Source organism: Pan troglodytes, chromosome 20, assembly GCF_028858775.2.
Source record: "Pan troglodytes isolate AG18354 chromosome 20, NHGRI_mPanTro3-v2.0_pri, whole genome shotgun sequence".
In the NCBI taxonomy this organism is placed as follows: Eukaryota; Metazoa; Chordata; class Mammalia; order Primates; family Hominidae; genus Pan; species Pan troglodytes.
The window spans coordinates 10421767-10448719 of NC_072418.2; the positions used below are offsets into that span (position 1 = coordinate 10421767).

The 26953-nt window shown below is 50.0% G+C and overlaps 1 long non-coding RNA gene across 2 annotated transcripts; it reads left to right on the plus strand.

The window, feature by feature from the left end:
* The first annotated feature begins 5 nt into the window (after positions 1-5).
* LOC129138035 (uncharacterized) lies at positions 6-10702 on the plus strand. 2 transcript variants are annotated; one of them, XR_008540958.2, is made up of 3 exons: positions 6-209; positions 2858-3117; positions 9686-10702. It is a non-coding gene; the product is annotated as an uncharacterized LOC129138035 (long non-coding RNA). The 2 variants fall into 2 exon arrangements; XR_008540959.2 differs by having other exon boundaries at positions 6-204.
* Positions 10703-26953: the final 16251 nt, after the last annotated feature.

Genomic DNA, 26953 nt, shown 5'->3' on the forward strand with positions numbered 1-26953 from the left:
CGCGCGGGAGAGGCGGGACTTCCGGTCGGCGCCGCCTGCGAAGGGTTCCGCGGCCGGCGGAGACGCGGGCAGCCAGCGATGGCCGCGGAGGGGGCGAACTGGGTTCCGGCCCTCGGAGGCTGACGGAAGGCGGTGGCTGAGGAGCGGCGCCTCTGGTTGAGCGCTCGCCGTGTGTCCCGCACCTGTCTGTCCTGCCGCCGCCCGGTAAGGTAGGAACGGTCAGCGCGCCGGGGTTACGGGTACAGAACCTGGGTTCGAATCCCGGCCCCGACGTTTCCGCACTACGTGCCGTTGAGCAGGAGCTGACGTCACCTTGCCGGGCCTCAGTTTCCTTCTCTGGTGCGCTGAGGAGGCGGGGCATGGAACGTGGTCAGCGCTCCATCGGTGCTGGCTCTTTGAGCAAGCCAGTTCCCGAAGGCTCAGCATCTCATTCATTCATTAAAATGTCATTGAGCGCCTACTGTGTGTCAATCACTGTATGGGCAGTGAGCAGAAAAAAAATACCTGGTCTTATTGGGCTAACATTCTAAACCAGCGCTGGCCTAGAATGCCCTAGTAGAAATACATGCAAGCTACATGTTTAATTTTTTTAATGTAAAGATGGGCTCTGGTTCTGTTGCCCAGGCTGGTCTCGAACTCCTGGACTCAAGCGATTCTCCTGCCTCCGCCTCCCAAAGAGCTGGGATTACAGGCATGCCTGCACTCTGCCTAACTTTTTCTTTTTTTTTTTTTTTTATGATCTGAAAATAATAGTCTTTTTATTTTTATTTATTTATTTATTTGAGACGGAGTCTCGCTCTGTCGCCAGGCTGGAGTGCAGTGGCGTGATCTCGGCTCACTGCAACCTCCGCTTCCCAGGTTCAAGCGATTCTCCTGCCTCAGCCTCCTAAGTAGCTGGGCCTACAGGCGCTGCGCCACCACAACCAGCTAATTTTTGTATTTTTAGTAGAGACGGGGTTTCACCGTGTTGGCCATGATGATCTGTATCTCTTGACCTCTTGATCTGCCCGCCTCAGTCTCCCAAAGTGCTGGGATTACAGGCTTGAGCCGCTGCGCCTGGCCTACAATTTTGTTTTTCTTTTCTTTTTTTTTTTTTTTTTGAGACAGGATCTCACTCTGTCACCCAATTTGGAGTGCAGTGGTATGATCACGGCTCACTGCAGCCTCATCTTCCCCAGCTCAGGCAATCAATCCTCCGGCTTCAGATTCCTGAGTAGCTTAGACTAAAGGATGTGCCACTATGCCTGGCTAATGTTTTATTTTTTTGTAGCGATGAGGTCTTGCTGTATTGCCTAGGCTGGTCTCAAACTTCTAGACTTAAGTGATCCTCTTGCTTTGGCCTCCCAAAGTGTTGGGATTACAGGCGTGAGCCATGGTGCCCAGCCTGTTTCTTGTTTTAATTATATTTTCTTAGAAGTTTTGTTTTGTTTTGTTTTGTTTTTTGAGACAGGGTCTCACTCTGCTGTGCAGGCTGGAATGCAGTGGTGTGATCTCAGCTCACTGCAACCTCTGCCTCCCTATTCAAGTGATTCTCGTGCCTCAGCCTCCCAAGTAGCTGGGATCACAGGTGTGCACCATCACACCCAGCTAATTCTTGTAGTTTTAGTAGATATGGGGTTTTGCCATGTTGGCCAGGCTGGTCTCAAACTCCTGGCCTCAAGTGATCCACCCACCTCGGCCTCCCAAAGTGCTGGGATTACAGGCATGAGCCACCACCCGGCCTAGGAAAGCTTTTTAGAGATTGGGTCTCACTCTGTTGCCCAGGCTGGAGTGCAGTGGCTGTTCACAGGTGCAATCATCCCACAGGTTTAAATCCTGACCTCAAGCAGTCCTTCTGCCTCAGGCTCCCAAGTAGCTGGGATTATAGGCACGTGCCACCACACCTAGCTCAATTAAATGTTAAATTTAACATTTAATTGTTAAATTTTATAGTAGCCAGCATTCTGGGTCATCACGGTGCAATAGAAGTATAAACAAAGCAGGCCGGGCACAGTAGCTCACGCCTGTAATCCCAGCACTTTGGGAGGCCGAGGCGGGCAGATCACCAGGTCAGGAGTTCGAGACCAGCCTGGCCAACATGGTGAAACCCCAGTCTCTACTAAAAATACAAAAATTAGCTGGGCGTGGTGGCAGGAGCCTGTAATCCCAGCTACTCGGGAGGCTGAGGCAGGAGAATCGCTTGAAACTGGAAGGTGGAGGTTGCAGTGAGCCAAGATCCCGCTACTGCTCTCCAGTCTAGGTGAAAGAGGGAAATTACATCTCAAAAAAAAAGTAAGCAAGCCACAGATTTGTCAGCGAGGTATGTAATTTAAATTGATTACATTGTTAGCCATGTTTAAAAATAAATAAAAAGAAACAGGTGATGTTAGTTGTAATGTGTTTTATTTAACTCAGTAGGTTGAATATGTTATTATTTAAACATGTAGTCAATATTTTAAAATACAGGATGTTTTGCATCTATTATCTTTCCAAAATACAAGATACTTTGTGTCCTTTTTCTTTCCTGCATGCTTTTTTTTTCTTATTTTTTTGAGACAGAGTCTCACTCTCTTGCCAAGGCTGGAGTTCAGTGGCGGGATCTTGGCTAACTGCAACCTCCCCATCCCGGGTTCAAGCGATTCTCCTGCCTCAGCCTCCCGAGTAGCTGCGATTACAGACATTTGCCACCATGCCCGGCTAATTTTTTGTGTTTTTAGTAGAGACAGAGTTTCACCATGTTGCCCAGGCTGGCCTCGAACTCCTTACCTTAAGTGATCCACCCGCCCTGGCCTCCCATAGTGCTGGGATTACAGGCGTGAGCCACCGCGCCCGGCCCCTGCCTGCTTTTGAAATCTGGTATGTATCTTATACTCCACAGCACAGCACCGCACATCTCCAGTCGGACTGGCTACATTTCAAGGGCTCAACCATCACACATTACCAGTGGCTACTGCATCAGACTGTGCAGTGCTAGATGGGGAGTCAGAAGAGAAACCAAGTGATTTCCATGTCAAGTGGTGAACAGGCTAAGAAGAAATGTAAATTGGGGAAAGAGCATGGGGAATGTGGGAGTTGCTGTTTGAAAGAGGATGGTTGGGAAGGCTGAAGAGCTGTCATTTGCAGAGGGACCCAAAAGAGGTGAGAGCACTGAACAAATAGTTACATTCTTCATTGTCTGCCACAGTGCTGTCCAGAAGAACTTCCCACGATAATGGGCATGTTCCATATCAGCACCGTCCAATTCAGTAGCCCCTGGCTCCATGGGGTTTTCTCTGTCTTTTTCTGTTGTTTTTTTTTTAAGACAGAGTCTCACTCTTTTGCCCAGGCTGGAGTGCAGTGGTGTGATCTTAGCTCACAGCAACCTCTGCCTCCTGGGTTTAAGCGATTCTTCTGCCTCAGCCTCCTGAGTAGCTGGAACTACAGGCATGCACCACCACGCCTGGCTAATGTTTATATATATATTTTTTGCTTTGTTTTGTTTTGTTTTGAGATGGAGTCTTGTTCTGTCGTCCAGGCTGGAGTGCAGTGGTGTGATCTCGGCTCACTGCGAGCTCCATCTCCCTGGTTCACGCCATTCTCCTGCCTCAGCCTCCCTAGTAGCTGGGAATACAGGCGCCCACCACCACGCCTGGCTAATTTTTTCTTGTATTTTTAGTAGAGACGGGGTTTCACTGTGTTAGCCAAGATGGTCTCTATCTCCTGACCTCGTGATCTGCCTGCCTTGGCCTCCCAAAGTGCTGGGATTACAGGTGTGAGCTGCAGCGTCCGACCTATATTTATATTTTTATTTATTATTATTATTATTATTATTTTGAGATGCAATCTTGCACTGTCGCCCAGGCTGGAGTGCAGTGGTTTGATCTCGGCTCACTGCAACCTCCGCCTCCTGGGTTCAAGTGATTCTTGTGCCTCAGCCTCCCAAGTAGCTGGGACCGCCTGCTACCACACCTGGCTAATTTTTTTGTATTTTTAGTGGAAACAGGATTTCATCATGTTGACCAGGCCAGTATTGAACTCCCAACTTCAGGTGATCCACCAACCTCGGCCTCCCAAAGTGCTGGGCTTACAGGCATGAGCTGCTGCACCTGGCCTCCATGTGTGTTTTGTAGAGTTTTTTTTTTTTTTTTTCGCACTTGGCACATGGCTGGTACCATTAAAGAACTGACTTTCTGGCCAGACAACAGTGGCTCATGCCTGTAATCTCCAGCACTTTGGGAAGCCAAAGTGGGAGGATAACTTGAGGCCAGGAGTTCAAGACCAGCCTGGGCAACATAGCAAGCCCCCATCTCTACCAAAAATAAAAAAATAAGCCAGGTGATATGGTGTGGGCCTTTAGTCTCAGCTACTTGAAAGGCTGAGGTGAGAGGATTCCTCAAGCCCAGGAGTTCGAGACTGCATTGAGTTGTGATCATGCCACAACATTTCAGCCTGGGCAACAGAGCAAAACCCCATGTCAAAAAAAAAAAAAAAAAAAAAAAAAAAAAAAAAAAAACTGAGCGTAAGTTTTTAATTAATTCAAATTTAAATAACCATATAGGGCTAGTCACTCCTATAGTGGACAGCATAGGGTTGGTATAGTGGTGACAAGTCCTCTGAATTAAGTGGGTCCTTCATGGCAAATGCTTTATGGACATCCTCCTGTGAAATCCTAGAAATAGGCCAGGTGTGGTGGCTCACGCTTATAATCCCAGCACTTTGGGAAGCCGAGGCGGGCAGATCACGAGGTCAGCAGTTCAAGACAAGCCTAGCCAACATAGAGAAACCCCATCTCTACTAAAAATAGAAAAATTAGCCAGGCATGGTAGTGGGCGCCTGTAATCCCAGCTACTCGGGAGGCTAAGGCAGGAGAATCGCTTGAACCTGGGAGGTGGAGGTTGCAGTGAAACGAGATCACGCCACTGCACTCCAACCTGGGCAACAAAAGCCAAACTCCATATCAAAAAAAAAAAAAAAAAGAAAAGAAAGGAAAAGGAAACGTTTTAAACTGAGATTGGGGTGATGGGCAACAGAGTGAGACTCTGTCTCAAAAAAAAAAAAAAGACCTTATATTTTAGAAAAATTTAGACCCGGCACAGTGGTTCACACCTGTAATCCCAGCACTTTGGGAGGCTGAGGCAGCAGGATCTCTTGAGGCCGGGAGTTTGAGACCAGCCCAGGTAATATAGCAAGACCCCCATCTCTAGTAAAAATTTTAAAAATTTGCTGGGTGTGGTGGCACACACCTGTGCTCCCAGCTACTGGGGAGGCTGAGGTGGGAGGATTGGTTAAGCCTGGGAGGTCAAGGCTACAGTGAGCTGTGATTGCACCACTGCCCTCTATTCTGGGTGACAGAGTGTGACCCTATCTCAAAAAAAAAAAAAAAAAGAAAAATTTTAGATTTACAGAAATACTGCCAAAGTAGTAGTAGAGAGTTACCAGGCCTGGTGCAGTGGCACGTACTTATAATCCCAGCTACTTGGGAGGCTAAAGTGGGAGGATCTCTGAGCCCAGGAGTTGCAGACCAGCCTGGGCAACATAGCCAGACCCTGTCCTTTTTTTCTTTCTTTCTTTTTGAGACCGACTCTCACTCTATCGCCCAGGCTGGAGTGCAGTGGTGTGATCTTGGCTCACTGCAATCTGCGTCTTCTGGGTTCAAGTGATTCTCCTGCCTCAGCCTCCCGAGTAGCTGGGATTACATGCGCCCACCACCACACCCAGCTAATTTTTGTATTTTTAGTAGAGATGGGTTTTCACTGTGTTGGCCAGGTTGGTCTCCAACTCCTGACCTCAGGTGATTCACCTGCCTTGGCCTCCCAAAGTGCTGGGATTATAGGCGTGAGCCACCAGACCCTGTGTTAAAAACAAACAAAAAAACAGAGTTACCATTATTCTCTATTAGTAACATATTTTAGTTACAAATGAGTAACATATTGGTAACAAATTAATAATGATAATTTGTTGCAGTTAATGGACCAATACTGATACTTTGCTATTAACTGAAGGTCAGAGTGTATTTAGTCTTCCTTTGTGTTGCCCTAGTATCTTTTTTCTCTCCCAGGATCCCACCCAGGAGACTATCTCACTTTTTTTTTTTTTGAGACAGAGTCTCGCTCTGTCACCCAGGCTGGAGCGCAGTGGCGCGATCTCGGCTCACTGCAGCCTTCACCTCCTGGGTTCAAGTGATCCTCCCGTTTCAGCCTCCTAAGTAGCTCGGACTTCGGGCACCTGCCATCATGCGTGGCTAATTTTTGTATTTTTAGTAGAGACGGGGTTTCGCCATGTTGGCCAGGCTGGTCTTGAACTCCTGACCTCAAGTGATCCACCTGCTCGGCCTCCCAATGTGCTGGGATTACAGGCATGAGCCACTGCGCCCGGTCAGTCCATCTCACTTTTAGTTCTCTTATCTCGTTAGGCTCTTCTTGGCTATGACAGATTCTCAGATTTCCCTAGTTTTTGATGATCTTGCCAGTTTTGAGGAGTGCTGGTCAGGTATTTTGGTAAGAGTGTCCCTCTTTTGGAATTTATCTGGCGTTTTTCTCATAAGATACACATTTTTGGCAGCAAGATCAAGGTAATAAAGTATCATTTTAATCACACCATATCAAGGATACATCCTATCAAATTTATTATTTATTTGTTTAAAGAGACAGGGTCCCAGCCGGGCACTGTGGCTTACGCCTCTAATCCTAGCCCTTTGGGAGACAGAGGCAGGTGGATCACTTGAGGTCAGGAGTTCGAGACCAGCCTGGCCAACATGGTGAAACCCTATCTCTACTAAAAAAGTATAAAAATTAGCTGGATGTGGTGGTACGCACCTGTAGTCCCAGCTGCTCTGGAGGGTGACGCATGAGAATTGCTTGAACCTGGGAGGCGGAGGTTGCAGTGAGCCAAGATTGTGCCACTGCACTCCAGCGTGGGGATTACAGGTGTGCACCACCATGCCTAGCTAATTTTGTATTTTTCAGTAGAGACAGCGTTTCACCATGTTGGCCAGGCTGGTGTTGAACTCCTGACCTCAGGTGATCCACCCGTCTTGTTCTCCCAAAGTGCTGGGATTAGAGGCATGAGCCACCATGCCCAGCCCTTTTTTTTTTTTTTCTTTTTTAATACTGTGGAAGGAAGTCACTATGTGTAGCCCACACCTAAGTTGTGGAAGGTTATACTCTATTTATTTAAGGGTAGACTGTCTACATAAATTTTTTTTAATTTTAGAGACAGAGTCTTGCTGTGTTGCCCAGGCTGGAGTGCAGTGGTGTGATCATGGCTCACTGCAGCCTCAACTTCCTAGGCTCAAGAGATCCTTCCACCTCAGCCTCTCTAGTAGCTGGGGCTACAGGTGCACGTCATCACATCTGGCTACTTTTTGTATTTTTTTGTAGAGCTGGGATCTCACTATGTTGTTCAGGCTAGTCTGGAACTCCTGGCCTCAAGCACTCCTCTTGCCTTGGCCTCCCAAAGTTCTAGGGTTATGATTTGCATCACTACATCTGGCCCTACATAAATTATTATTATTTTTTAAGCTTGTCCACAGCTGAAACATAAGATTTCTAGAATCCTTCCACGTGGGAGATTTATCTCGCTCTCCCCCACTTACTAGGTCATTGAATTATATCAGGATGGAATGCTGGATATTTATTTATTTATTTATTTTACTCTGGAGATGGAGTTTTGCCCTTGTTGCCCAGGCTGGAGTACAATGGCATGATCTCAGCTCACTACAACCTCCACCTCCTGGGTTCAAGTGATTCTCCTGCCTCAGCCTCCCAAGTAGCTGGGATTGCAGGCATGTGCCACCATGCCCGGCTAATTTTGTATTTTTAGTAGAGATGGGATTTCTCCATGTTGGTCGGGCTGGTCTCGAACTCCCGACCTCAGATGATCCGCCTGCCTTGGCCTCCCAAGGCAGTGATTACCGGGATTACCGGCGTGAGCCACTGTACCCGGCCTGGATGTTTATTTTATGCTTTGTGTTATAACCCAATACTACTGTATTTTGTTGGTCAAATTGTTCCAGCTTTGGCCGTCTACCACTCTTTAATTTGGCTCCTGTGGCCCTTTGACATATTCCCATCAATGTGTTTTTCAGTGGTTTTTTTGTTTGTTCGTTTTATTCGAAGCAGTTCCTTAAACTTTGTGGCAACACAAAATGCTGCAGGCCTATCTTGTGTATTTCTGCCCTTCGTCCTAGAAGCAGCCATGTCTCCAAGGGGGCCCTGGTTCCTTTTAGTAGAGAATGATATTGAAAACCAGGATCTGGGGTACTGGAAGTGCTCATTGCTACTGGAATGTTGTTTCTTTAGATCTTTAGATCACCAATAGCTTTTTTGTTTGTTTGTTTGTTTGTCTCGCATTCTCGCCTAGCCTGGAGTGCAGTGGTGCGATCTTGGCTCACTGCAAGCTCCGCCTCCCGGGTTCACGGCATTCTCCTGCCTCAGCCTCCCGAGTAGCTGGGACTACAGGCGCCCGCCACCACGCCTGGTTAATTGTTTTGTATTCTTAGTAGAGATGGGGTTTCACCATGTTAGCCAGGATGGTCTCGATCTCCTGACCTTGTGATCCACCCGCCTCGGCCTCCCGAAGTGCTGGGATTACAGGCGTGAGCCACTGCGCCTGGCCTTTTTTTTTTTTTTTTTTTTAAGACAGGGTCTCACTATGTTGTCCAGGCTGGAATGCAGTGGTGCCATCTTGGCTCACTGCAGCCTCAACCTCCTGGGCTCAAGCCATCCTCCCACCTCAACGTCCCAAGTAGCTGGGACTGCAGGTGTATGCCACTGTGCCCACCTAAATTTTTGTATTTTTTGTAGAGACAGGGTTTTACCATGTTGCCCAGCCTGGTCTCTAACTCCTGAGCTCAAGTGATCCACTCACCTTGGTCTCCTGAAGTGCTGGGATTACAGGCATGAGCCACCAAACCCAGCATCAATAGCTCTTTTCTTTTCTTTTTCTTTTTCTTTTTTCTTTTTCTTTTTTTTGTTTTTGTGAAAGGGTCTGCACTCACCAGCAGTGTGACCTTGGGCGAGTCATTTAATCTCTCTGAGTTTTAGCTTCCTCATCTCTAAAATGGGGGTGGGCCAGATGTGGTGGCTCATACCTGTACTCCCAGCACTTTGGGAGGCTGAGGTGGGCAGATCATTTGAGGCTAAGAGTTCAAGACCAGCCTGGCCAATATGGTAAAACCCCATCTCTACTAAAAATACAAAAATTAGCCAGGCATGGTGGTACACACCTGTAATCCCAGCTATTCTGGAGGCTGAGGCAGGAGAATCACTTGAACCCAAGAGGGAGAGGTTGCAGTAAGCCGAGATGGCGCCACTGCACTCCAGTCTGGGCAACAGAGTGAGACTCTGTTTCCAATAAATAAAAATAAAATAAGGCCGGTGTGGTGGCTCACGCCTGTAATCCCAGCACATTGGAGGCCAAGGCAGGCAGATCATCTGAGGTTGGGAGTTCGAGACCAGCCTGACCAACGTGGAGAAACCCTGTCTCTACTAAAAATACAAAATTAGCTGGGCGTGGTGGCGGGTGCCTGTAATCCCAGCTCCTCGGGAGGCTGAGGCTGGAGAATCGCTTGAACCCAGGAGGCGGAGGTTGCGGTGAGCCGAGATCGCACCATTACACTCCAGCCTGGGAGACAAGAGTGAAACTCCGTCTCAAAAAATAAAATAAATAAAATGGGGGTGATCACAGTACAGGTGATCCTTGAACAACCTGGGTCTGAACTGCACAGGTCCACTTACAGCTGGATTTACTTCCACCTCTGCCACCTGTGAGACAGCAAGACCAACCCCTCCTCTTCCTCCTCCTCAGCCTACTCCGAGTGAAGATGATGAAGATGAAGACCGTTATGATCCACTTCCACTTAATGAAAGATGAATGTATTTTCTCTTCCTAATGATTTTTTTTTTTTTTTTTTGGAGACAGAGTCTCGCTGTATCCCCCAGGCTGGAGTACAGTGGTATGATCTTGGCTCACTGCAACCTCCGCCTCCTAGGTTCAAGTGATTCTCCTGCCTCAGTCTCCCGAGTAGCTGGGATTACAGGCGCCCGCCACCATGCCCGGCTAATTTTTGTATTTTTAGTAGAGATGGGGTTTCACTATGTTGGCCAGGCTGGTCTCAAACTCCTGACCTCAGGTGATCTGCCTGACTTGGCCTCCCAAAGTGCTGGGATTACAGGCATGAGCCACCTTGCCTGGCCTCTTCCTAATGATTTTTTAAAGTACATCTTGTTTTCTCTGTCTTACTTTATCATAAAAATATATGATACAAATAAAATACAGAATATGTGTTAATGGACTGTGTATGTTATGAGTAAGCCTTCCAGTCGACAGTGGGCTATTATTGGTGGTTAAGTTTTGGGGGAGTGTGTGTTCAAGGGTCAACCGCACTTCCTGAGGGCACTGTGAGAACTAAATTAAATAACCCACTTTTACGATCTTTGGAACCGGGGGCAGGTGGCTGGGGCTCACACCTGTAATTACAGCACTTTGGGAGGCTGAGGCAGGAAGATCCCTTGAGGCCCAGAGTTTGAGACCAGCCTGGGCAACAAAGCAAGACTCTGTCTCTACAAAAAATTTTAAAACTTAACCAGGCAGCTGGGCACGGTGGCTCACGCCTGTAATCCCAGCACTTCGGGAGGCCGAGGCGGGAGGATCACAAGGTCAGGAGATCGAGACCATCCTGGCTAACATGGTGAAACCCCGTCTCTACTAAAAATACAAAAAATTAGCCAGGCATGGCAGCATGCGCCGGTAGTCCCAGCTGCTGGGGAGGCTGAGGCAGGAGAATGGTGTGAACCCGGGAGGCGGAGCTTGCAGTGAGCCGAGATCGTGCCACTGCACTCCAGCCTGGGCGACAGAGCGAGACTCCATCTCAAAAAAAAAAAAAAAAACTTAACCAGGCGTGCTGGCATGTGCCTGTTGTCCAGCTAGTCAGGTGGCTGAGGTGGTGTCCAGCTAGTCAGGTGGCTGAGGTGGGAGGATCCCTTGAGCTCAGAAGTTTGAGGTTGCCATAAGCCGTGATCGTGCCACTGCACTCCAGCCTGGGTGACAGCAAGACCCTGTCTCTAAAAAAAATTTTCTAAAAAAACAAAACCCAGGTCTGCTTGGTCTCAAAGATCTTTATTTGCCTGCTCTGATTGTGAGACAGGAAGTTCTTATCTGATTTTGCCTTTTTATTTATTTATTTTTTTTTGAGATGGAGTCTGTCTCTGTCATCCAGGCTGGAGTGCAGTGGCACAATCTTGGCTCACTGCAACCTCCGCTGATAGCAGATTACACTTTTATTTTTAGTTTTTTATGAGATGGAGTTTTGCTTTTGTCGCCCAGGCTGGAGTGCAATGGCAAGATCTCGGCTCACTGCAACCTCCGCCTCCCGGGTTCAAGCAATTCTTCTGCCTCAGGCTCCCAAGTAGCTGGGATTACAGGTGCGCACCACCATGCTCGGCTAATTTTTTTGTATTTTTAGTAGAGACAGGGTTTTGCCATGTTGGCCAGGCTAGTCTCGAACTCCTGACCTCAAGTGATCCACCCGCCTTGGCCTCCCAAAGTGCTGGGATTACAGGCATGAGCCACCACATCTGGCTCTGTTTTGCTTTTTTTTTTTTAAATGAGAAGCATAGTCTTGATCCTGGGGAGTAGGAATCGGCCACGGTAGTTCGGGGTACTCTTGCTGTCCCTCTCAGTCCCTGTCTGTTCCTTCAGCACAAGCTATTGTGAGTCCAGGAGGTCAGGAGACACAGAAGCTGACTGAGCCCAAGTCCCTGTTCTAGAGGACATCACTGCCCTGAGGCAAAGATGGACACGTGGACACATAAATCCACCCAACGTGACAAGGGACGGGCACAGATCGGCCTCCCACGGAGGGCAGTGTTGGGGCCACATTAATCCATGAGGAAGGGTCGGCTGGGCAGAGAAGAGAGGTGGGGAGTTCCAGACAGAGGGACCGGCAGGAGTAACGGCACAAATTTGTCAGGGAGGATCATTCAGGGAGCAGGGGTGCCGGTTCGGAGGGGAGATCACAGTGAGGTGGCACTGGCCTTGAGGAGCCCTAGAAAGTCGGGCAGAGAAGATCTGATGTGATCCCATAGCCCATGTAGTCAGCCCACAACAGCCCAATTCAGCCCATGCCTGTTTTCCGGCGGCCCGTGAGCCAAGAATGATTTTTCCACAGTTGGAAAAATAACAATAGTGTTTTGTGACATGTGAAAATTACATGAAATGCAAGTTTCAGCGTCCATAAAGTTTGACAGTAACACAGCCACGCCTCTCCTTTGTGTGTGGCCAGGGGACGCTCTTGAGCTGTCATAGAGGCGGAAGTTGTGCACAGGACGCGCTTCATGGATGTGCAAACTGCCTCACATGGGGCCCTGCCCTTCCACTGCCCCTGTTCTTTATGATTGAAGGGCCCCAGGTTTTTATTTTGCATCAGGCCATGGACATTATATCATGTAGGGTACATAGCAACAGAGACCATGTACCCTAGAAAGCCCCAAATATTTGCTATCAAGCCCTTTTCAGAAAACATTGGTGGATCCCCCACAGAGATTTCCATGTCCTGATACCCTGGAACCCATGAATATGGTACCTCACACGGCAGGCTTAAGGGTCTTTTTTTTTTTTTAAGAGATAGGGTCTTGCTCTGTCACCCAGGCTGGAGTGCAGTGGCACGATCACAGTTCACTACAGCCTCAAAACTTTTAGTCTCAAGCGATCGGCCTGGCTTAGCCTCCTGAGTAGCTGGGGCTATAGACATAATGCCCAGCTAATTAAAAAAAAAAAAAAAAATAGAGATGGGGTCTCACTATGTTGCCCAAGCTGGTTTTATTGAACTCCTGGCCTCAAGTGATGCTCCCAACTCAGCCTCCCAGTGTTGGGATTACAGGCGTGAGCCACCGTGCCCAACCTGGTTGAAGATTTTGAGATGGGCCAGGCATGGTGGCTCATGCCTATAATCCCAGCACTTTGGGAGGCTGAGACGGGCGGATCACCTGAGGCCAGGAGTTTGAGACCAGCCTGGCCAACATGATGAAACCCTGTCTCTACTAAAAATACAAAAATTGGCCAGGTGTGGTGGCACACGCCTGTAGTCCCAGCTACTTGGGAGGCTGAGGTTGCCATGAGCCGAGGTCGCACCACTGCACTTCAGCCTGGGCAACAGAGTAAGACTCCATCTCAAAAAAAAAAAAGAGAGATGGGAGATCATTCTGGATGATCTGGGTGACCCAATGTCATCACAGGGTCCTTATAAGAGGGAGGCAGGAGGGTCAGAATCAGAGATTGGAAGAGTCTGCACTGCTGGCTTGAAGGTGGAGGAAAGGGCCACAAGCCAAGGAATTCAGGCGGCCTCTAGACGTTGGAAAATGCAGGGAAATGGATTCTCCCTTGGAGCCTCTAGAAGGAACCAGCCCTGCACACACCTTGATTTTAGAACCTAGTAAGAACTAATTTCAGACTTCTGACCCTAGGATTGTAAGATAATAAAAATGTGCTGCTTTGGGCTGGATGCGGTGGCTTATATCTGTAATTCCAGCACTTTTGGGAGGCTGAGGTGGACAGATTGCTTGAGCTCAGGAGTTTGAGACTAGCCTGGGCAATGGTGAAACCCCATCTGTACAAAAAATAAAATTAGCTGGGCGTGGTGGCATGTGCCTCTAGTCTTAGCTACTTGGGAGACTAAGGTGGGAAGATCAACTGAGCCCAGGAGGCTGAGGCTGCAGTGAGCCATGATCGCACCACAGCATTCCAGCCTGGGCGACAGAGTGAGGCCCTGTCTAAAATTAAATAGCTGGGCACGGTGGCTGACGCCTGTAATCCTAGCACTTTGGGAGGCTGAGGCAGGCAGATCACAAGGTCAGGAGATCAAGACCATCCTGGCTAACACAGTGAAACCCCGTCTCTACTAAAAATACAAAAAATTAGCGGGGCGTGGTGGCGGGCGCCTGTAGTCCCAGCTACTCAGGAGGCTGAGGCAGGAGAATGGCGTGAACCCGGGAGGCGGAGCTTGCAGTGAGCCGAGATCGCGCCACTGCACTGCAGCCTGGGCAACAGAGCGAGACTCCGTCTCAAAAACAAAAAAAACCACCACCAACAACAACAACAACAAAATTAAAATAAATAAAATAAAATAGTTATTTTAAGTCACCAGGGTTGTGGTTATTTGTTACAGTAGCTGCAGGGAACTAAAAGGGGGTGGGCATTGAAAATTTATTGGCTGGGCGCAGTGGCTCACACCTGTAATCCTAGCACTTTGGGAGGCTGAGGCGGGCAGATCACTTGAGGTCAGGAGTTCAAGACCAGCCTGGCCAACATAGTGAAACCCCATCTCTACTAAAAATACAAAAATTAGCCGGGCTTGATGGCGGGCGCCTGTAATGCCAGCTACTCAGGAGGCTGAGGCAGGAGAATCGCTTGAACCCGGGAAGTGGAGGTTGCAGTGAGCTGAGACCATGCCACTGCATTCCAACCTGGGCAACAAGAGTGAAACTCCATCTCAAACAACATATATAAAAATACAAATACAAGTACAAAAATTAGCCAGGCATGGTGGCACATGCCTGTAATCCCAGCTACTTGGGAGGCTGAGGCAGGAGAAAGGCAGGAGAATCGCTTGGACCCAGGAGTCGGAGGTTGCTGTGAGGTGAGATCGTGCCACTGCACTCCAGCCTGGGCGACAGAGTGAGATCTGTCTTGAACAAACAAACAAACAAACAAAGAATTTATCTTTTAACTGAAAGAGTTTAAAACTGAGAGACTTACGTGATTCTCTCTCTCTCTTTTTTTTTTTTTTTTGAGACGGAGTTTCGCACTTGTTGCCTAGGCTGGAGTGCAATGGTGTGATCTTGGCTCACCGCAACCTCTGCCTCTTGGGTTCAAGCAATTTTCCTCCTGCCTCAGCCTCCCGAGTAGCTGGGATTACAGGCATGTGCCACCATGGGGGGCTAATTTTGTATTTTTATTAGAGATGGGGTTTCTCTATGTTGATCAGGCTGGTCTCGAGCTCCCAACCTCAGGTGGTCTACCCACCTCGGCTTCCCAAAGTGCTGGGATTACAGGCATGAGCCATGGCGCCCGGCCGTCTCTGTCTCTTAATTTCTCTCTTTCTTTCCTTTCTTTCTGTCTCCCTTCCTTCCTTTCTTTTCCTTTCCCTCCTTACCTCCTTTCTTTCTCTTTCTCTCTCCTTTCTTCCTTCCTTCTTTCCTTCCTTCCTTCCTTCCTTCCTTTTTTCCTTCTTTCCACGGGAACCTGGGGCAAGTAGAAGATGCAACATGAGAAGGGGGAGGCCTCCAGGGAGGCCATCTAGACAACTGAAGGAGAGACGGCAAAGTGGACTGGTGGCCGGAGGAGTGCTGGAGGGTTCTGGAGAGAAGGAGGCTGATTCCAGATGTTTAAGATGTGGGGTCAGCAGGACCCTGGGTGACCAGTGAAATGTGGAGAAGGTGGCAGCCAGGTCAATTAGAGACAGATGTGGGGGAAAGCCATTCTCTCTCAGAATTCTGGAGGGTTCCATATATGGGATGGAGTTATTCTGGGGACATCATAAGAAATGGGTGTGCCTGTCAGGCGAGCAGTTCACTGGTCAGCCCCCACACAGAGCTGAAGCATCATAGCCCACCCCAGTTCACTGCCCATTCTGAAAACAGAAGCCGGGCAAGCGCCAAAAAGCCGGAAGAACCTTCTAGAAGCCCTGTGTTTTTCTGAGGCCCACCTTCAATCTGATGCCATCTCAAGCGCCAATGAGATCGGTCATAGAAGATTAGAGGCTTTATTTTTTCTCAGGCAGTTGAGTTTATTTTCAGGTTAGCAGCAGTTTGGAGTTCGCTTCCTGGATGAGGTCAGAGTTGGAGGGGCAGGTGGCCACAGTGTGCTGTGTGCAGAGTCCTTGCAGCCACGACACTTTGGCCGTTCTACCTTGTGCACAGTTCTGTCTCAAAGAGACTGGCCCCAAAGCAGGCACAGAAATACCAGGCTTACTTACTTACTTACTTACTTTTATTTATTTGTTTATTTTTGAGATGGAGTCTCACTCTGTCGCCAGGCTGGAGTGATCTCGGCTCACTGTAACCTCCGCCTCCTGGGTTCAAGCGATTCTCATGCCTCAGCCTCCTGAGTAGCTGGGATTATAGGCACGTGCCACCACACCCAGCTAATTTTAGTGTTTTTAGTAGAGATGGGGGTTTCACCCTGTTGGCCAGGATGGTCTTGATCTCCTGACCTCATGATCCGCCTGCCTCGGCCTCCCAAAGTGCTGGGATTATAGGCGTGAGCCACCGCGCCTTGCCTATTTATTTACTTAAGACAGGGTCTTGCTCTGTCACCCAGGCTGGAGTGCAGTGGCATGATCTCTGCCCACGGCAACCTCTGTGTCCCAGATTCAAGCGATTCTCTTGCTTCAGCCTCCTGAGTGGTTGAGATTACAGGTACCTGCCACCACGCCCGGCTAATTTTTTTGTATTTTTAGTAGAGACGGGATTTCACCATGTTGGGCAGTCTGGTCGCGAACTCCTGATCTCAAATGATCGGCCCGCCTCAGCCTCCTAAAGTGCTGGGATTACAGGCGTGAGCCACCATGCCTGGCCACCAGGCTTAACTTTAGGAATTACTTCACTTTCCCCAGCCGCAGTTCGTTTATTTGTACAAGGCAGGCAGTACCGGTGCCACCACCTCGAGAGCCTGTTTAAAGCAGGCACCGAGCAGGGCACTTAACGCACCTTCTTGGTGGCTGTCCAGTAAACAACATGGGGGTCAGCGACCCAGAGGGCAGCACAGACCTCTCCACCGCTTGTCACAGAATTGCAGCCTCTCTAACACCATGCACAAGGTAACACGGGTCACTGGCCTCAGCCAGCTCGGGACGTTTTCCAGAGTTCACTTTCTGGATCCTACCTATAACTCTTCCATTCCTCTCTCTTTCTCTCTCTCTTTCTTTCTTTATCTCTCTCTCTTTCTCTTTCTCTCTCTCTTTCTTTCTTTTTCTCTCTTTTTTTTTTTTTGGAGATAGAGTCTTGCTCTGTTGCCCAGGTTAGAGTACAGTGGCGCGATCCCGGCTCACTGCAAGCTTCGCCTCCTGGGTTCACGCCATTCTCCTGCCTCAGCCCCCCGAGTAGCTGGCACTACAGGCACCCACCACCACGCCCAGCTAATTTTTTGTATTTTTTAGTAGAGACGGGGTTTCGCTGTGTTAGCCAGGATGGTCTCGATCTCCTGACCTTGTGATCCACCTGCCTCGGCGTCCCAAAGTGCTGGGATTACAGGCGTGAGCCACCACGCCTGGCCTCTTTTCTTTTTCTCTCTCTCTCTTTCCTGCTTTCTCTTTCTTTCTCCCTTCCTTCCTTCCTTCCTTCCATCCCTCTTTCCCTCTCTCTCTCTTTCTTTCTTTGATGGAGTCTCATTCTGTCACCCAGGCTGGAGTGCAGTGGTGCAATCTCGGCTCACTGCAACCTCCGCCTCCTGGGTTCAAGTGATCCTCCCGCCTCAGCCTTCCGAGTAGCTGGGACTACATGTGCGTGTCACCAGGCCCGGCTAACTTTTGTATTTTAGTAGAGATGGGATATCGCCGTGTTGGCCATGCTAGTCTCAAACCCCTGACCTCAAGTGATCTACCCGTCTCGGCCTCCGAAAGTGCTGAGATTACAGGTGTGAGCCACCATGCCCGGTCTCCAGAATATTTTCATCGCCCCAGAAAGAAACCCTGTACCCATTACCTGTCACTCCCCATCCCTGGAACCCACTGGTCTACTTCCTGACTCCACGGATTTTTTTACTCTGGATACTTCATATAAATGGAATCTTATCCAATGCATTATTTTGTGTCTGGCTTCTTTCACTGAGCATGTTTTTAAGGTTCACGTGCTATTGTAGAAGGAGTTAGTACTTCATTCCTTTTCAGGGTTGAATGTAATTTCATCCTATGCCGGAGGCTGAGTCAGGAGTGTTACTTGAAGCCAGGAGTTCCCTTAGGCAACATAGCAAGACTCTAACTTTAAAACATCTTTGAAAAATTAAGCCCGGGCTGGGTGGTTCATGCCTGTAATCCCAGCATTTTGGGGGGCCAAGGCAGGCAGATCACCTGAGGTCAGGAGCTTGAGACCAGCCTGGCCAACATGGTGAAAGCCCATCTCTACTAAAAATGCAAAAATTAGCCAGGCGTGATGGCGGGAGCCTGTAATCCCAGCTACTGAGGAGGCTGAGGCAGGAGAATTGCTTGAACCCGGGAGGCAGAGGTTGCAGTAAGCCAAGATTGTGCCACTGCACTCTAGCCTAGGCGACAGAGCAAAATTCCATATCAAAAAATAAAAATAAAATAAAAATTAGCTGGGGGTTGGCAGGGTGCAGTGTCTCACCCCTGTAATCTTAGCATGTTGGGAGGCCAAGGAGGGCTGATCACCTGAGAATTGCTTGAACTCAGGAGGCGGAGGTTGCGGCGAGTGTAATGGTGCGATCTTGGCTCACTGCAACCTCTGCCTCGTTGGTTCAAGTGATTCTCCTGCCTCAGCCTCCCTGAGTAGCTGGGACTACAGGTGCCCGCCATCACACTCAGCTAATTTTTTTTTGTATTTTTAGTAGAGACAGGGTTTCACCATGTTGGCCAGACTGGTCTTGAACTCTTGACCTCAGGTGATCCTCCCGCCTTGGCTTCCTAAAGTGCTGAGATTACAGGCATGAGCCACCATGCCCGGCCTTTTTTCTTTTCTCTGTTTTTGAGATGGAGTCTCACTGTATCACCAGGCTGGAGTGATCTTGGCTCACTGCAATCTCTGCCTCCAGGGTTCGAGCAATTCTCCTGCCTCAGCCTCCTGAGTAGCTGGGATTACAGGCATGCACCACCACACCAGTCTAATTTTTGTGGTTTTTATTTTTATTTATTTATTTTTTGAGAGAGAGTTTCTCTCTTGTTGCCCAGGCTGGAGTGCCTCGATCTCAGCTCACTGCAACCTCCACCTCCTGGGTTCAAGAGATTCTCCTCCCTCAGCCTCCCGAGTAGCTGGAATTATAGGCGTCCACCACCATGCCCGGCTAATTTTTTGTATTTTTAGTAGAGAGGGTTTCACCATGTTCGCCAGGCTGGTCTCAAACTCCTGACCTCAGGTGATCCACTCGCCTCAGCTTCCGCCTCAGCTTCCCAGAGTGCTGGAATTACAGGCGTGAGCCACCACGCCTGGCCTAATTTTTGTATTTTTAGTAGAGATGGGGTTTCACCATGTTGGCCAGGCTGGTCTTGAACTCCTGACCTCAGGTGATCTGCCTATCTCAGCCTACTGAAAGTGCTGGGATTATAGGCGTGAGCCACCATGACTGGACTTCTTCCTATTTTTGTTTTGTTTTGTTTTTTGAGACCGAGTCTCGCTGTGTCGCCCAGGTTGGAGTGCAGTGGCGCAATCTCGGCTCACTGCAAGCTCCACCTCCCGGGTTCATGCCATTCTCCTGCCTCAGCCTCCCAAGTAGCTGGGAATACAGGTGCCCACCACTGCGCCCGTCTAATTTTTTGTATTTTTTTAGTAGAGTTGGGGTTTCACCGTGTTAACCAGGATGGTCTCAATCTCCTGACCTCGTGATCCGCCTGCCTTGGCTTCCCAAATGCTGGGATTACAGGCGCGAGCCACCGCGCCCGGCCCCTTCTTCCTATTCTTTCAAAGCCACCAGTTGCCCTCCTATGATAACCCATTATCTATTAACCCATGGATCTGTTAACCCAGGAATGAATTAATCAGTTCATGAGGGCAGAATTCTCATGACCCAGTCACCCCTTAAAGGCCCCACCTCTGTCAACACGGTCACATCAAGGATTAAGTTTCAACGTGAGTTTTGGAGGGAACGAACATTGAAACTGTGGCACCAGGTGTTATCAGTTTATTAAAAGCTCATGCAAATTGATAAGCACCAAAGGTGCAAAGATCAGAAACAGACAATTCCCAGGAGGATTGGCGGGGCGTTGGGGGGGGGTCTAGGAGCCTAAGAGTGGATGTATTGGGCATCAAGGGAGGGCCTGTTGGCCAGGGTTGGTCACAGCAAGGATCATTCCAATGCTGCCGGGACCCCAACACTTGCTTTCTGGCCGGGCGCGGTAGCTCACGCCTGTAATCCCAGCACTTTGGGAGGCCGAGGTGGGTGGGTCACGAGGTTAGGAGATCAAGACCATCCTGGCTAACATGGTGAAACCCTGTCTCTACTAAATGTACAAAAAATTAGCCGGGCGTGATGGCGGGCGCCTGTAGTCCCAGCTACTTGGGAGGCTGAGGCAGGAGAATGGTGTAAACCCAGGAGATGGAGCTTGCAGTGAGCAGAGATCACGCCACTGCACTCCAGCCTGGGTGACAGAGTGAGACTCCGTCTCAACAAACAAACAAACAAACAAACAAAAAACACTTGCTTTCCAAAGGGGTGGCTGCCACTTCAATTGGAAAGACCCTTTGGACAATGCACACCCAGCATATAAGAGGGTTCATAGGCCAGGCGTGGTGGCTCACACCTGTAATCCCAGCACTTTGGGAGGCTGAGGCAGGAGGAGAATTGCTTCAGTCTGGGAGTTCAAGACCAGCCGGGGCAACATAGCAAGATCCTGTCTCTATGGAAAAAAAAAAAAAGGTCGGGCCCAGTGGCTCACACCTGTAATCCCAGCACTTTGGGAGGCTGAGGCAGGAGGAGAATTGCTTCAGTCTGGGAGTTCAAGACCAGCCGGGGCAACATAGCAAGATCCTGTCTCTATGGAAAAAAAAAAAAGGTCGGGCCCAGTGGCTCACACCTGTAATCCCAGCACTTTGGGAGGCTGAGGCAGGCAGATCACCTGAGGTTGGGAGTTCAAGCTCAGTAGCTCTCTAAAAATACAGATCACCTGAGGTCAGGAGTTCGAGCTCAGTAGCTCTGTAAAAATACAGTAATTAGCCGGGCATGGTGGTGCACCCCTGTAACCCTGGCTACTGGAGAGGCTGAGGCATGAGAATCACTTGAACCTGGGAGGCGGAGGTTGCAGTGAGCCAATCGTGCCATTGCACTCCAGCCTGGACAACAGAACGAGACTCTATCTCAAAAAAAAAAAAAAAAAAAAAAAAAAAAAAAAAAAAAAAAGAGGGTTCGTGGTCTGAGCTTGTGATTATACCACTGAAAATTACCCCAAGCCACTTGTGGAAGGGCTGCCTGCAGAAGGACGTGTCTTAGGCTCTTTAATAAGTTACCTTCTGGTTGGAAACTACCTAAAGGCCCAGCACGCAGGCTGGCCTGGTAAATCACGCACCCATGGGAGTTATGGTTAGGAGGCCTGTGACTCTGTAGAGTGGTAGTGGCTCCCGGGCCCTGGGCCAAGCGCTGTACTGATGCCCTCAAATCCTCATGGTAACAGCCTGTTCAGTTCTGTTCACCCCATTTTACAGCAAGGGGCTGCTCTGGGGGCAGGGAGGAGCCCAGCTGGGTGGGAGATCGTGGGTTCATGGTGGCATCTGTGGGTACTCCATCCAATCAAGGGTCTGAGGCTTAAGAAGCTTAAATTTGGGGGAGATAGGGACATTCTCAATGGTGCAGTTAAAGCAGTGGCTTCAGATTCTGGTGGGAGAGGAAAGAACTGAGGCTGGGGAAAGGGATGTATTGGTCTTTTCTTTGGAAACAGTCTTGCTCTGTCGCCTAGGCTGGGCTGGAGTGTAATGGCATGATCTCGGCTCACTGCAACCTCCACCTCCCAGGTTCAAGCGATTCTCATGCCTCAGCCTCCTGAGTAGCTGGGATTACAGGCATGTGTCAGCACGCCCAGCTAATTTTTGTATTTTTAGTAGAGACAGAGTTTTGCCATGTTGCCCGGGCTGGTCTGGAACTCTTGGGCAACAGTGATCCGCCCGCCTCAGCCTCCCAAAGTGCTGAGATTACAGGCATGAGCCATCGCCCAGTCTCACTGGTCTTTCATCTTTGTTCCATCCTCATTCCCATTCAGCACCTGATGTGCTTCTCTCTTACTGGGGTGCACCCCAGGGGACGCATGACTGTGCTACAGCCCACGGGGTTTCAGCAGGGTGAGGCAGAGGACCTCAGGTGGCCCTTGTTACCCACACTCATTCCCTGCCAGGTCTTCCACAGGTCAAGGAGCCAGGATTCTGGGGTTTGGACACCCCATTCTCTGGTGGATGGGGCTGGCCTGGAGCCTGGGTGGGAGTACCGGGTTTCATACATCGGGGGCTCAGGCTTGGGGAGGGGTCACATGGAAGTCACCTGGCTGGCCACAGCAGTTGCAGCCACAGCAGGTAGAAGGCAGGAGCCAGGATTGGGTGGGCCCGTGTAGGAGGGACGGCCAAACCCTGAAACTAGCCTCCACCCTCCAGGGTACAGGGGCTTCCCTGGACACACACTGGCCTTCCTCGTCCTCCTCTTTATACCATTGCACCCAGGTTTGTTTGTCTGTTTTTAGTGACAGAGGCTTGCTCTGTCACCCAGGATGGAGTGCAGTGGCACAATCTCAGCTCACTGCAACCTCTGCCTCCCAGAATCAAGCGAGTCTCCTGCCTCAGTCTCCTGAGTAGCTGGGATTATAGGCATGTGCCACTGCATCTGGCTAATTTTTAACTTTTTTTTTTTTTTTTTTTTAGTGGAGACGGGGAATCATTATGTTGGCCAGGCTGGTCTTGAACTCCTGACCTCGAGTGATCCACCTGCCTCGGGCTCCCAAAGTGCTGGGATTACAGACATGAGCCACTGCACCCGGCCCCTGGGGTTTTATTTGCCCAGATCCCCGCTGCCTTTCCTTCCTGTGGCTGACATCTTCCTACACTGTCCCCCAGAAACACAGCTGTTTTGCCCTCAACCACAGCTCCTGCATCCAGTGCAGGGCCTGGCTCTTGACTGAGACATCAGCAAATGTGAGCCCTGCTCTCCTGGGTCACTGCAGGCTCCTTCAGGAAGGAGGCGGGGATCTGTCCCCCTTGGCATCCCCAGTGCCCAGCATGGGGGGCCTGGCACCCATGAGGCAGCCAAGGCTTTCGGACTGGACGAACAAGCAGTGAGCCTTGCCTTCGAGGGCCCGTCTTGAGGACACCAGGTGGGTTTATGACATCCCAGTGGACATGAGGCCCCCAGGGACCAGTTCCTCTCCGGCATTGGCACCAGGGCCCCTGCCCCACTGGATCAGACCTCCCAAGCTTGGGGTCCCTTTTCCAGTAGGCAAGAGAGGCACCCCACTCCTGCTTCAGCCCAAGGAGAACCTGCCGACTCCAAGGGGTGGCCATTGAGGGGATCAGTGACGTAAGTCCTTCAGAGGCAGCAGGGACAAGGAGCTGTACGGAAAACAGGGCAGGCCTGGGGTGGGGGGGTGTGGGGTGCTGACAAGGTGCAGACCCACCACCCCAACCCAGCCCCTCCTCCGCAGATCCATCACCTCTGCCCCGTGCCCCATGAATGCACCAGCTCATTCCCCGGCCCAGTGACCAGCACAGGCTCCAGACATTTCCCTCGGACATTGTCTGCCTGACCACCTCTTCCAGCACAGTGAGGGGCCTGGGATCTGGAGGCCAGAGTGGGCCAGGCCTAGGGGTGGGGAGAAAATCGTCACTATTCTTAGATCCCTCGTCCTCCAGGGCCCAGGCCAGGCGGAGCAGTCACATTCCAGAGGTAGAAACCATCAGCCCACACAAATGCTTGTGTTCCCTGAGGAGGCCAAGGGTCACCAGGAACTAAAATCAGCTTTTCCCAAGAAAGGCGGGAGACAGGGTGGGGGGCGGGGGGCAGGGTTAGAAAGGCCAAAGGTCACCCAATAAACCCTTCCAGCTGCCCCTGGTGGAAAGCCCCTCTGAGTCCGGAGGGATGAGGACAGACAGATTCTCGCCCTCTAAGCTACTCTGCGGGCTGGCTGATTCTTCCTGGTAGGGGGCGGACCTGTGCAGTCTAGATTATTTAGCAGCTCTCTGGCAGCCCACCGCCCCCCCAACCCCCCAGTGGTGACAGCCAAATCTCTCTCCAGGCACGGGCCAGGTGTCCCCTGGGGAAAAATCGACCCCAGATGAGAACTGTACTTTCCCAAACAGAGCTTCCAGGTGGCGTCTGGGGTAGATATTTAGGATCCTGCTGTTCTATGGACTCTGTTCTCTCAGCCTGGAATCCTCTTCCCGCATAGCACAACCCCCCGCCAGCCCTGCAATCTTCCAGAACTAAACCCACACATCACCTCCCTCAGGAAGTGTCCTGTGGGCACCCCCATCTTATGATTTTGGCCCCCACGGATGCTGTGGTAGGTAAAATAAAGCCCCTTTGGCCAGATATGGTGGCTTACACCTGTAATCCCAACGCTTTGGGACGCCGAGGAGGGAGGATCGCTTGAGCCTAGGACTTAGAGACCAGCCTGGACAACATAGCAAGACACAGTCTCTACAAAAAAAAATTTAAAAATTAGCTGGGGCCGGGCACAGTGGCTCACGCCTGTAATCCCAGCACTTTGGGAGGCCAAGGCGAGCGGATCACAAGGTCAAGAGATCGAGACCATCCTGGCCAAGATGGTGAAACCCTGTCTCTACTAAAAATACAAAAATTAGCTGGGGGTGTTGGCATGTGCCTGTAATCCCAGCTACTCGGGAGGCTGAGTGAGGAGAATTGCTTGAACCCAGGAGGTGGAAGTTGCAGTGAGCCGAGATCGCACCACTGCACTCCAGACTGGCGACAGAGAAAGACTCCGTCTCAAAAAAAAAAAAAATTAGCTGGGGCCGGGTGCAGTGGCTCATGCCTATAATCCCAGCACTTTGGGAGGCTGAGGCGGATGGATCCCTTGATGCCAGGAGTTTGAGACCAGCCTGGCCAACAAGGTGAAACCCCGACTCTACTAAAAATACAAAAATTAGCCGGGCGTGGTGACACATGCCAGTAGTCCCAGTTCTACTTGAGAGGCTGAGGCAGGAGAATTGCTTCAACTCAGTGGGGGCAGAGGTTGCAGTGAGCTGAGATTGAGCCATTGCACTCCAGCCTTGGCTACAGAGCAAGACCCTGTCTCAAAAAAAAAAAAAAAAAAAAAAAAAAAAAATGCTGGTCTTGGTGGCTTACGCCTGTAATCCCAGCACTTTGGGAGGCTGAGGCAGGCAGATCACCTGAGGTTGGGAGTTCGAGACCAGCCTGCCCAACATGAAGAAACCCTGTTGCTACTAAAAAATCAAAATTAGTTGGGCGTGGTGGTGCATGCCTGTAATCCCAGCTACTCAGGAGGCTGAGGCAGGAGAATCGCTTGAACTCGAGGGGCAGAGGTTGCAGTGAGATGAGATGGAGCCACTGCACTCCACCCTTGGCTATAGAGCGAGACTCTGTCTCAGAAAAAAAAAAAATGAGGAGGCAGGAGGGTCACAGTCAGGAAGAGACTGGAAGAGGCTGCGCTGCTGGCTGTGAAGGTGGAGGAAGGGGCCCCAAGGTGAGAGCTGTAGGTACCTCCAGAAGCTGGGAAAGGCTGAAAATGGAGCCTCCAGGAGGAACCAGCCTCATCAACACCTTAATTTTAGGACATCTGACCTCCAGTGCTGTAAAATCATAAATCTGGGTTGCTTTAAGCTGCTCTGTTTCTGGTCATTTGTTTCAGCAGCCACAAGAGACTCATACCAGCCTCTGCTCTGCAGCCCCGAGTCAGCCCTGGAGAGCCGCCGGGCAGTCGGCCTGGCATTTGCCTTTCCTGGCATGAGCTTTGTAACCCGGCAGAGCTGCTGGCCGTGGCAAGCATCTCCTAGGAGATGGGAGAACTCAATGGAAAAAGGTTTCAGAGTCAGGGCTTGGGTAGACCACATTCCTTCAAGCTTTATACCATAGAGAGCTTTGTTAGGGAGGTGGAGAAGCAGACAAAGTGACTCGTGCTCTCTCCAATTTATTTATTTATTTAATTTATTTATTTTCAGACGGACTCTCTCTCTGTTGTCCAGGCTGGAGTACAGTGGCTTGATCTTGGCTCACTGCAACCTCCGCCTCGTGAGTTCAAGTGATTCTCCTGCCTCGGCCTCCCAAGTAGCTGGAATTACAGACATGCACTACCACACCCAGCTAGTTTTTTGGTATTTTTAGTGGAGACAGAGTCTCACCATGTTGGCCAGGCTGGTCTCCAACTCCTGACCTCAAGTAATCCGCCTGCCTTGGCCTCCCAAAGTGCCGGGATTACAGGCGTGAGCCACCATGCCCAGCCCAAATAATTGTTTTAAAAGGCCAGGCTGGTGGCTCATAGCTGGAATCCCAGCACTTTGGGAGGCTGTGGTAGGAAGATCACTTGAGCCCAGGAGCCCGGGAGTCCCAGGCTGTAGTGAGCTATGATAGGGCCACTGCACTCCAGTCTGGACGACAGAGCCTACCCCCATCCCTGCCCCCCAAAAAAGTTATTCCTATAAAGACCCAAGGGCCCAATCTTTGTTTCATGGTACCTTTGTTCTTTATTTCTTACTACTTATTCATTTTTAAATATTCTGAATAGTCAAAGTCAAGATGTAGCTGACTTTGAAATGCTTCCCTGCCAGGTGCAATGACTCACACCTGTAATCCCAGCATTTTGGGAGGCTGAGGCAGGAGAATTGCTTTAGCTCAGGAGTTCAAGACCAGCCTGGGCAACATAGCGAGATCCCTGTCTCTACAAAAAAATGAAAAAGTTAGCTGGGCATGATGGTGCACACCTGTAATCCCAGCTACTTGGGAGGTTGAAGTGAGAGGGATCACTGGAGCCCAGGAGTTTGAGACTGCAGTGAGCCATGATCACAGCACTGCACTCCACCCTGGGTAACAGAGTGAGACCCTGTCTCAGTCAATCAATGAATCAACATTTTAAATATGAAACATTTTCCACATTCTTCAACATGTCCTAGGGCAGTCCTTGTTCCCTTTCCCTAGGACAGCTCATTTTTGAATTTTAGAAGCAATGCTAAAGGGAAAATGTGTCTGTGTGTTTTTTGTTGTTGTTGTTGTTGTTGTTTTTTGTTTTTGTTTTTTTTGAGACAGAATCTCCCTCTGTTGCCCAGGCTGGAGTGCAGTGGCATGATCTTGGCTCACTGCAACCTCCACCTCCTGGGTTCAAGCCATC